The sequence below is a fragment of the Atractosteus spatula genome, chromosome 14, assembly GCF_055471065.1.
Source record: "Atractosteus spatula isolate fAtrSpa1 chromosome 14, fAtrSpa1.hap1, whole genome shotgun sequence".
Taxonomy (NCBI): domain Eukaryota; kingdom Metazoa; phylum Chordata; class Actinopteri; order Semionotiformes; family Lepisosteidae; genus Atractosteus; species Atractosteus spatula.
This window is the reverse complement of record NC_142719.1, coordinates 8762480-8774642: the sequence shown is the minus strand read 5'-3', so window position 1 is coordinate 8774642 and position 12163 is coordinate 8762480. Positions and strand designations below refer to the sequence as shown.

At 39.3% G+C, this 12163-nt stretch overlaps 1 protein-coding gene across 3 annotated transcripts in view; it reads right to left on the bottom strand.

The window, feature by feature from the left end:
- Positions 1-1837: 1837 nt before the first annotated feature.
- luzp1 (leucine zipper protein 1) overlaps positions 1838-12163 on the bottom strand; it is a 69579-nt gene continuing 59253 nt past the window's right edge. For all 3 annotated transcript variants that reach the window (XM_088932309.1, XM_088932310.1, XM_088932311.1), the window contains one exon: positions 1838-11673. The gene's annotated coding sequence lies outside the window, so the exon portion shown is untranslated. The remainder of the gene's footprint in view (positions 11674-12163) is intronic.

Sequence of the window (12163 nt, the reverse complement as noted above, 5' to 3'; positions counted from 1 at the left end):
GGCATAGCTGATACCCTGGCTTCGCTCGAGAAACACCTGGATGAGATCCTCAGATCACTTAACTTTTAAGAACATTTTTCGTAGTTATTTTTTCTTTTCAGGAATTAGGTTAAAAAAGGATACGAAAATATGCAGAGAAATCAAAAACAACACAGGAAGGCATGTAGGACTCATTTAGGATTTAGGAATTTTGAAAAATGCATATCCCACAACCCTTCACATTCCATGCCATATTAGGCTACTGCCAGTCACAAACTATTTTTCTTCCCTTCACTAATAGTTTTAATGGTGTCCAGGGATGATGGTTCAAGTGGAAAATACACATGGGACCACCTAAATGCATGCTGGCAGTCGCTCCAACATCACTCCAACAAAATGGGACATCCTTACGTCTTTAGTTTCAAGGTCTGACTATTGAAATAATGCTTGACTGCCGTCTAATTTGTGACTTTTCTTTAAAAAATTGCTATCTTCCGTTCTAAATAAAACTACTGTCAGCAGGAATCATTAAAACATGGGTGAAGTCTTCATTTGGCACAAGCTGGGAACCTTTGGAGACAGTCTCTACAGGGGTAGGCCAGGATGTGTGGAGACTGATACACATCTTTCATCGGGGCCCTTTCTTTAAAGCCTGACTCTCAGGGAAAAACTATTACGATTGCCTGAACGTAAATGGATACCATGCCTTTTATGTGCCAAATGCACTTTGGTTTTTCTGTGGGTAATGAAATGTTCCATTGGCCAAACCCCTTATATATACAACAGGCCAAATTAAATCAGTTATTGTTCCATCAAAGCATTAACTATTGTGACACAGCAGCTTTTCTTTTTGATACAAACTTCCTAAAATTCTATGTTAATATCTGTCTCAGTGTAGAGTTCTGTCTATCTACAGAAAAACAATAACGTTGCCTTTCCTTGTGAAAGGTTTAGATGTTGGGCCTGTTAATTCGCTCTTGAATTTCCTCCTTCACTGCTTACCCACAGTATGAAGCGATCCTTTCAGACGCTCTTGCATGTTAGAACTCATCCTGGCTCTTTCCCAGCACTGCTGGCATACTGATGAAACTGCGTGCACACACATGAGTGCGTAAGAGCAGAGCAACACCCCTGGCAGGTATGTGAAGCTGGTGAAGCACCTCTGTGTTCCCTGAATCAGAAATCCACCAGAAGGGGGAAGCAGTGTATGAGGAGCACATGAGCTGGATAAAAACTTTGGGGTCTACATGAAAAAACAGGAACTCTTAAAACATGGCGGTGGTATTGATGTAGGTGATTCCTCTCACATCATTGTGCTAATCTTCCTATTGAGGCAAAAGCACAGTCTAAGCAGCTGACATCCCACAGGGTGCAGGAGGTTGCAAAGCGTAGCTGTTCTGTCTTTCATGAGCCCCAAGGCAAGTCAGTCTTTTGCATGGTGAGTACTAGCAGGCTTAACCTGCTTTGATCCAGCACGCTGTTGCTTTGGGCGACACCTGGCCCTTACAAAATAGACGTTGCCACAATGGATATAGCGTCTGTGTGTAGTATGATGCTACTACATCTTAAGTTGTTTTAGGAATAGACACCTGTTCCCAAATCCAGTGGAAATCTTAGGTCTCAACGCAATGAAAACATTCATTTTCAGATTAGCTTCTTAAAGCCAACCAGCCTAAAGCCTTACGAAGAAGGCCAGGTGTCGCCAGTCTGCTTGTTTCTTTTTCATCACACTGCATAATCTTCGGGTCTTCAAACAATGGCCTTTCAGCAGCAGCCATCTTTAAAGCTGACTACAGAATTGATGGTTCATGCTCCTCAAGTGCCAGTTCTTCAATACAAACACACACAGACCAACATGGATGTTACAAATGCTTCTTGTTTTATTTTATGGACTACAGTTCGCTGTACAGTTGGCAGCTTTGTGAAAGCTTCATGCAGAGCTCAAAGGTAAACATGCACAAATTATTCTTCTAGAATGGAGATGTCATGTACGGTCCAGAGGACATCCTTCTAAGCAGGTGCACCACACATTACTGAGAAGGGCCCACAACCTTTTGCTCAAACTTCTACTGAACTGCCCTGTATCCTCCTGCTCCTCTTTACTTAGCATACATCTATTTAAAATGTGCTTTAAAAAGAACGTTGAGTTGTTCTCCTTAATTTGTACGGGTCCAAAATTCTTCTACTTTAGCAAAATTTAAACAATGAGCCCAAAGAATGGGAAAAAAATGAAAACTGGACGACACAGCAGGTGAGGAGGCTTGTTTTCTTAAATATGTAACTTCCCCTGGAGTATGTCTAGAATTAATAATAATAAGGATTATTCTAGACATACTCCAGAACTCTAACTAATAGGAGAACTCTAATTAATCATAGTATTTTAATGGATTCTTAAATATTCTTCTATATCTCTTCGAAAATATTTTTTGTTCATAAATAGAAAAGCTCAAATTTGCTATTTATTAAAGCACAGAGGATAATGATCGTGTATCTTAGTAAACAATGGACACTACTAAGAAACCGTAAACTAGCAACACAGTGGAATAATTTTGGCACGGAGTGTAAAAGCGAAGCACGTCCTATGGTGCATTGTATCCAAAGAAATTATACATGAACATCTTAGCATCCTCTCTGATGAAGAACCAGACTGCCCCCCCGAAATTCAAGGGACCCAGATGCAGTGCCCTGAGGATCTGGGGTCTTCTGGGTTTTGTTCCAACCTCCATTGTTAACAATTAAGCTAATTACCTTCTTATATTTTAATGAAAATATTAACACCACTAAAGGTACAGGTAACCTAAAAATGATCTTGGAACCTGGGGAGAAGTATTCTAATTCTGCAGTTAATTAAATGTTTAGGACAACTGTCTAACCAAGGGGAGAGAAACAAAACACTACGTTCTCCTGGAACTACGTTTGACACCCCTGAGTCCGAGTTCTGACTTCTCCATCAGTTCAGTAACTCTGGACCATTTTTTTACATTTCATTTGACTACTAACAAAATTAAGGTAAAAAAGGGATTATGTGACAAATGAAAAGTATGGAGTAAAAAGGGTCCTAGAGTTCTTTGGGTAGCAGATCTTGCGGTGTCTAAAACAGAGCTGACCTGTAGTCTCCAACCCTGATCCCCGTTAGTCTTGCAGGTTACCTGCTGTTAAATCTTGGCCACACCAACTATTGCTAAATCCAGCAAGTGATCTGTTCAATTAAGAGACCTCTAGTCCTGGAAGGCGGAACAGTATTTAAAAATAAATCCTAAATAACTTCTAAATTTCTTAATTTAACAAATCACATGTTCAATTGACCAGAATGAAATTGTTTCACATCTTTAAAAACTGGGGTTTCACAGTAAGCTAACAATATTTAATGGTACAAAACCTGCTGTATGGGGCTCTCTATGACCAATGTTCAAGATCACTGGGGTAATCAATCTCCGCACTTCCCAAAACCTTAATCCATCTAATCCTTGATTATGATTATCATAATATAATTGTGAACTCCTAAAGTGGACTTCAAAACCTGGGTAAATTAAGAAATAAAGGATCAATTCCTTAATTAATTCCCTAACTCTTGGGCAGTTCAAAGACCTGTAATGACCTAGAATGAAAGTGCCTACAGTAAGTTGACTACCCTGGTCTAAGATCAACCTGTTACAGTGGGAGATGGCACTTGAGCCCTGGCTGGACAATAGCTGAGAGTCAGAACGATGCAGGTTATCATGGGAAAAGATGCCAGAATTGGTAAATAATTTGGTGGGGTAAAACTACCCAGAGGTCTGGGTAGTGAATGAAAAGACAAACATTGAAGTGAAATCTTTTTAAATTGAGTTGAGTTGAACTGAATTGAATTTTTAAGTGCTTCAATATGTACCTCAGACTCTAACTGATTACATCAGAATTGTGTTTACAATTACTTTATGTAGGAAAGTAAACTGCTGGATTCTGGATCATTTACCAGTTTTAAAAGAATTTTCCTTTACAATCTCTCTCTCTTACACACATTAAATATAAATGTTCCTGTTTCTAATAAAAGCAAGTTTAAAAATTGAGACATTCTGGGTACTTAAGATGGGTGTGTAAATTGCCTTTTACATCACTGCATTGGTAATATCCCAAAGCAATATCCCATTCAAGTTTCATCTTAAAAACAGTTTAAGTTCTCTTCAAATTAGCTCCCTTTGGCAGCAGCAGCACCAGCATTTACTTAAGCAAAACCATAATGTACCCTGCTCTTTAGTCTTTTCAGAAGAATGCAACCATTGGAAATAAATTTCATTTCAGGGCCCTCTGGGTACACAACATATTATTGCAACACTGGGTACATTATTAGAACACATTTAAAATCACAACCCTGAAGTTCTCAAGCAGATAAAAGACACCAGTGTATCAGCTGTGTGGAACTGCCCAGGCATGCCCAGCAGAAAAGGCACAGGTGTCTCTCGCTTACCTCATGGTAAGACTGCTGTCCTCTGAAAAGCCATCAAACCTTCAGTTCCAAGACAAGCATGTAGGTCATTTTTTAGGGGAGGAAGTCCTTTGTAATTTCTCTTTTTGCTGTTTGGCTCAATAGTTCCATCTCTCCCTGACTGAAAGTTCACACGTCTGCACACTGATCCTTTAGAGTAGTTTTGCAATGATAGGCAGAGTATTTCCTTGCAACAAATTCAAGTCTGAAAAAAGTGTGTTTGAGCAGAGTACAATGCCTAGGGGTTTTGTGTTGAGAAGTTCACAAAGCACACATATGAAACACTGGAATTTCCATCTTGTTCAAAGTATTATGATTGGACTGCAAGATATTTACACGATAGAGGTGTCCTCTTATTGCATGACATTATTTAGCTAGTTCACCTGCCAAGTTCGACTGAAGTTGATTTGCAGGCAATTTGCATTATGAGACTGCTAGATGGTTTTCAAAGTCCTTGTGATGTTTACAGAAAGTGTGCCATGATTCTTTCAGATTGACAATAAGCGTCTTAATGCCAAAAAGAAGACCTTGGAACAATTTGAGGAGTTTACACCTTGTAACACTGGCCAGTGTTAAAAACGGGCAATGTTTCCCCCGGAGCCTGTAGGATCAAAATCAGCCTGCGTTCCACTGTTGCTAGCACTTCATGTCTCTTCATTCTTACAGGAGTCTTGATCAGATCAAATACAGCAGGCTAGTATATGCATTGGGAGAAAACAATGTGATGGCTCCTCTGCAGGCTACAGTCTGGAGTTTTCAGTGTGTTTCTCGTGTGTGAAGGAGATGGTTCATAGTATGAGTTCTATAATACATTTAACAGACATGCAAGGCTACACAGAATCATGCTGTGCATGAGTGCATACAGCATGACAAATTAAGCATGTGTGTTGATAAATGTGTTGCACACTTTTCTAAGTAACCGTGTAGCAAGCCAGTGGCCTCTCTCAACTTCCAGATCCAGACTGCGAAGGAGTGTTGGCTGCCAAAGAGTCTCATGTCCCAGTATTTATATCCCACATTTCTGGGGAAATCCATGATTAGCTCCATCCGTGACCTCTCCCCTTTCTGCACCCAGGGGCTGTATATCAGCAGTGCTGGCCAGCTCTGTGCTCTTTAGCAGCCAATAAAACAGGCTTTAACTGACAGAGGGGATGAAGGAAGTTTTAAAAAAATTAAACAAAATAGGGAAATACTGTACAATGATGCTTTTGGAGAGCACACTAATAGCTAAAGCACAGGAAGATATATTTTTAAAGGTGTCAGGGACCTAGCTCTTAAGGTGATTGCTGCAGACAGCACTGCAGAGGTTAAAAACTCGGGGTGACCCTGAATGCTGTGTATTACATTGCATCTTTCATCTGCCATTCCAATACCAAACAACAGCTATGTTTTAGGACTTTTTTTTAGAAATTGATGTATTTACCTTTTAATCAAATCTCACTTTTGTTCAGATTCTTGATTTGTCTGTTGTATTTAGATAACAGAGCAGTGTTTTACTGTTTCATCGTGCTTACAAATTAAACACAAAGATTATGCCTACTATATTTCAGGACTGATGAAGAAACATTCCCAATAATAATTAGTTAGGCAGTTAGGCTCAGTAACTGTACAAGTGACTGAGTAAGACGCATCTGGATGTGTAGAAACTTGCAGTTGTCTGCTGAAGAAGGACATTTTTGCTTTATATTCCATAGATATATACCTCTGTACCTGACAATACTGATTCAACCAAGGCATTCTGTGCCTTGGAATTCCTTGTGCAGGAATTTGTCTTCCCCATGAGGATTTGATCTGCAAAAAGTCCTGGTCGGGATTCCAGTGCAACATGCAAACCAGACAAGGTCTTAAGGTCTGAAAACTGGAAAAAGCCCTGTTTGCCAAACAGCACAGGGCATCCAAGTAGTTTGAAAAAAATCAAAATCACACAGCTCCCTTGAGATTGTACTTCTCTATGCACCAGAATAGAAAGCAAAAAGAAAACTTTGCATCCTCTACAGGCAATGAGAACATAGCACCTGAATTTTTTTTTACGTCTTTCCACTCATTTGCTGAAGGCGACCACAAAAATTTAGCATAGCGGAAGACAAACACAGAAAGCAGATGCTGTAGGCTCTGTATTCCATTTTCTCTCACTGTGTCAGAGGAAGAAGCAATATACTATCATTCTTAAAGGCAGACAGGATATAAGACGATTATAAATCAACTCTGTGGATCAGTCACGACTTCAGCCTCCACTTGTGTGGCCAGTAATCTGCAATGGTCAAATTTGGTATATCTTCTGGGTAGAATTATTACAGAGTCCTGGGGGACATTAACACTCTTGCCACAGAGACTTAAATCCCAGACATTTTTACCAGTCCTCAGCTAAGAATTGACAAGAGGCAAGGGCAATCTTAAATGACAATGGGTGCCAATAATTTTTTGGACCTTTATTGACAATAATAATAATAAGACACTGTTGTGCCAGCCAAAGTACTGGAGATCTACTGTGCAGAAACAACATGGGAGTTTTTTTTAATGTGACTTCCTAAAGCAGGTTGCTTTTTCAATCATGTCTTTGGAAAGAAATCACGACTCCCCTACTGCCTTTCAGGACCAGATTTAGCTTCTGCTGACTTAATTTAACAAATTAATTGTTTAATTGATTAAATTCCATGTCTTTGTAAAATGAGAAAGATATATAAATATAGATTACACTTTATCTTACCATTCTGTAGGCCTCCAGGACCCTCATATTATACTGAGGGCATGTACACATTGGATTCCTACCAAGGACTGTCAAAAATCTGAAATCCTGAGAGCACTGAAAGAATAACACCATAGGTCACGGCATTTGCATGAATGGAAATTAAGAGATTGCTGTTACTGGGACGATCTATGCTTATCCTGGCACCATATGAAGGGTCTATGTCAAAATGGAACAAGGGCAGGAATTTTGGACAGGTTTTTGGATCCTGTTTGAGATTAGAAATTCATTATTGTAATTCATGGCTTTACAAAACATTGCAAGTCTGTTAACAGATGTAACTCGCTTCAAATCCTAGAACATGGACTGTGCAAGAAGCCTTATTTCTTGCAAGAATTTCCAATTTCATGAGATGGTTTCTCAGGTGCAGATACAGAGAATTATCTTGTCACTTTTGTCTTATTGCAAACTATCTTGGGTGAGACACTCAAAGCTTACTTGCTGAGAGCCAGGGGATCCTATGAAGTGGACCACTTACAAGAAAAGAAGAAACACCAGTGTTTGCTACCTCCCTAACGGAGACCTTTCAGATACAGAAGTTGGAAAATAGACAACAAGAGTATTTTTTATATATATATACACACGGCACCCCATTGATTGTTATGGCACAGGCTAATTTCTAAGAAGCATCCTGTTGTGGAGCTCCACTCAATGAACATAGGCGGTTAAATAAAATTAAATTACAAATCACATAGGAAAGGCAGTCAAGGAGGTTCGCACTGCGAACCTGGTCCATTCCTGTCCATTGCGGCTTTTTTTTTTTAGAAAGACAAGAGATTGAGTTCCTACAACTAAATGCTTTCAGAAGTGCTAGAACCCTAAGCGTTAGGGTTTGCTGGTATGCAATCAGGAGTCTGAATGGATCAGATTCCCTTGAGCGGTGTATCCGATGGCTTCAGGAGAAGGTTGCACAGAGCTAGCAGGAAGCATCACATAAGGGAAGTTTAGGAACCATATCCCAGAAATCTCTTCCAGGCTTGCAGAGAATTCAGATATCCATGCTCTTGATGAAACGTTGGGCAGGCCTCCCCCTCTCAACTTCATTTACAGTTATTAGGTATTCATGAGCAAATGTTTGCAAGAGAAAGAATTGTCCTCAGTGGGTTTTCTCCTTTTAATCTCCTTACCCCCCAAAGAAACCAAACTCTAGCGATTGGATCCACTTCAGCAGGAGACCAACAGGGTCCTGTGTACAACAACAGGGAGCGAATTACAGAGAACAAAAAGGCAACTCTTGATGTTTCAATGGGCTTAGTGCTGAAGGATGAAAATATTTAATCAAAGTCACACAGAACTACAGGCACTCCAGGCTACTGTCTGTCAAGAGGGTATTTCTGTTGGAAAGTGAATGGACCTAGGTTTGCTTCCCATTCTTTCCTCTTCCTTTCCAAGACTGACCCAAATCACTTGCTACTGTACTAATTAAAGCGGTGAGACGACACAGATTACAACACACACCAGCCAACATTGTTTTGGAATTGAAGACCTTTTCAAGGAAGGCCCCTTCCCTTCACAGCCAAAAATAAAACATGTATTGACTTCCTCAGGTTTCTGGCTCGTGCTTTTAGTATTGAGTATCGGAGTATGAAGTCTCCAATATTCTGTGTATTGGGGAGTTCTGTGCACCATGCAAACTAATGGTCAATGGCATAAAAATATTTAAGAATTAAGTTCTGCTATAATGAGAAAACATGATAATGCTGCTTCAAATAGAGTAATTTAGGAAATGATGACTAGGTAGCAGGTTGATTGCAAGAAGATGAGCTAGAAGGGACAAATGACTTTCTTCCATTTGTAACTTCTCTTATATTTCCAAAGCTTTTTTTCAGCAGAATCTGAAAAGGATCTCGTTCTTGCCCACATTTTGACTGGCTGCATATTGTTTACCGAAATAGATTTTGGAAAACGCTTTTTTCCTCCCGGAAGGTGTGTGCTTTGGAGAGGAGGGTGTAGTTGGGAGTAAAAGGAAGGCTTCGGTGAGATGAGTGTTTCTCGTCAGAATGTTGGGCAGCACAGACACACCAGGCATGCCTGAAGTTATGGTCAGAAGTCTGGCTTTGTCCCAGAGCTTTGGCCCTAAAACTGTGCTTCACGTCACACCCCACCACCAGCAGCATGCTTATCAATGAGACAGATCTGGCCGAGTAGCCACAATGATCTGCTTGTACATCTATAAAATATCTATAAAATAAAGACTGATTGTCCTGTGCCTTGAAAGATAATTTACAAGATACATTTTAAAAATGAAAATGCTTTACTCTCTACTGACAAGAAACATTTATTACTGTTATCTGTAAGCATCTTCAACCAAAAGATGTCATTATCAATAAGTGGGTTTAAATTGAAATAGTGATGCTATGTGGCCATATTTACCTTGGACATACACCTTTTCTTTTCATGGGTTTACTACGCCTTTCACAATATTTCCTTATGATCTATAATCCTGTATTTACAGGAGGCTTAGTCCAAATCAAGACCTCATTTCTTACTGTGCGGTTTTAGTTGAAAATGGACTTGTACCCCCCTCGGAATTTTAATTTTGCATTTTATGTCCAACTTGTGCCTTCAATTAAGAAAAAGCTAAACTGACTCTCCTAAAAAAGCTGGACCACTGTTGACCACTAACCTTGCTGGAGTGATCGACAAGACCGCATTTTGGCATGCGCTACATTCTTGGGATCAAATTTGGTGCCAGCAGCTACTGTATAAACGTGACCAAAAAGAATATGTTGCAAGGCAATGGCAAGAGACAAGCAAAACCATTCAGCAATCATTTCAGAATATTGAAAAGATACGCCAGATTTTAGGTTAATATTTAATGTTAAAGGTATGTATGAAAATGGGAGTGTCAAACACATTTATGTTATACTGTACATTCCACTGAAACTGACATAGCCACGGGCAAAGGAATTTGCTCGCTATATTGTCGTTAATCATTTAAAATGGCTGAATTATAAATTGTATATACATACAGAAATGCATGAACATTAACATCTCTGAGTCTTAAAATGTGCAAGGCAATTCACTTGGCAGACAGAATTTGTATGCTATGCCACTTGATGGCATGAATCCTGAACAACTATGCTTCAGATTATAATGTCCTGCGTGTTACATGATACAAAAGTGCATGTAATACAGTACTTAATGTATACAGAGCTTTTTTTTTATACGTGTAAGAACAGAGCATTTATTATACTTGTAAGAACAGTCTGTGGATTTTTATTTTCCCTAAGTTCATAGATATTTCAGTATGACGGTATGAGCCACCAGAGCATTTACCAGTTGAATATAAGTGCTACTTAAACCCATTCCACTGTCCCCAACATGCCCAATTCCTTTGTCTAAATTTGCTTATTAAATCTTCTTGAATTAACAGCCTTAATGTCTACTGGGAGATTTTACTGAAGAGTGCAACATAGCAGTACATAGGAGCTTAACGCACTCTTAGAGATCAGTCCGCAAGACAGAGATGCACACACATTCATTTCTGTCAACTAAGAAATGCGGACTTGTTCCAATGTCGATCATTTCTGCAGAAGAAGCATGGGAGGCTACGCGCACCTGGTTCTGTGCAAACTAAATACAGAAGCTTAACCAGTATCAAAATAAAAAATGCTGGCCAGTGAATTCTCTTGAATTTCTTCTTTTGCTTACGTACGGACGATTTATATTATCTAATACGTGCTCAGTGACAGTTTTTACTCAAAAGAGTCAACTGAATGAAACTTAAAACTGTCCAAGGTAGAACGTACAGAGAAAGGGCTGCTTTATGACAGGGGAATGACAGGTGTGAAGCAGCAGGTAAATACAAATAAAAAAATCTGAATGCAGCCGCGATGAGTGGTAAAAACTCACAGTGGTGAGGAATGCAGGGTTAACAGAAATTCCTATGGTTTAAATGCAGCCTTTAACTGTATTACTGTACATCAGGGAGATGGGGAAATCGGAAAGAATTAAAACAAATACAAGAAATGAAAACCAAACTGATGTCAAAGAGTAGTTTTTTTTTTACCACAACGGTGGCAAAATACCATAATAAAATTAATAATAATAAAATTCTTTAAAAGTAATTCGCTCCCTGCGTTTTGGTCATGTCTGACTCCTGCACGGTTCACTTTTCCTTGAAATACAAAGTGCGACGTGGACATAGTGCCTGCTCTCGTGTGGTCCATTCCAAAGGTAGCAAATCCCGCTGGGAAAGGTTGTCACTCATGTACAAGAGCCTCCTTTGTCATGTCATAAAAATATAATACACCACTGCCCAAAGAATAAGATACTTTCTGGGTAAGTCCATGCTAGAAAAATATACAGGAACAATGTGCAGCAGTCCGTGGAGATGGATCAGCAGATGTCCAAGGGAGGGGACTGGCACCTGTCTGTTAAACTTCTTCTAAAAATGGAACTGGCAATGCTTTAGAAAGGCTGTGAATTTGGAAGTACGCCTGCTCCAGGACCTCAAGACAGGAGTGAAGAAATCCTGCAACTACATCAATGAAAAACCTGTCAGCAACAGCACTGTATTATGCATTCATAACGTTCTGTCTTTATTGTGCACAATATTCGAGTCAATCTAAGCAGGGTTAAGGAGACATTTTTGAAGTGTTACTCAGTATTGCTTATTGTTTAAAGGTCAATGTACTATAAAAAGGTGAAGGTCAAATACACTTTCTATAACAAAAATATTAGTTTCATTTAAAACTTCTTTCTCAGAGAGATTGTTTAATCATGATTGCAAATCCACAGCTATACCAGAGCACTCTCATGTTAATTAACTTGAAGTTAATTATGTTTGCCTTTCTTCAATTAAGATCCAAGAGAAGTCTAGGAAATCTCAAGCGGACAGAAACAGATTTGTTTTCCTCTGACCCAGCCGACAGTCTATATAAAAGCTCCCTGATAATAAATTTTAATTGAGATGAGACCATATCCACCTAGACACTGAAGGATCCAAACATTATAAAAAAGACATAGTG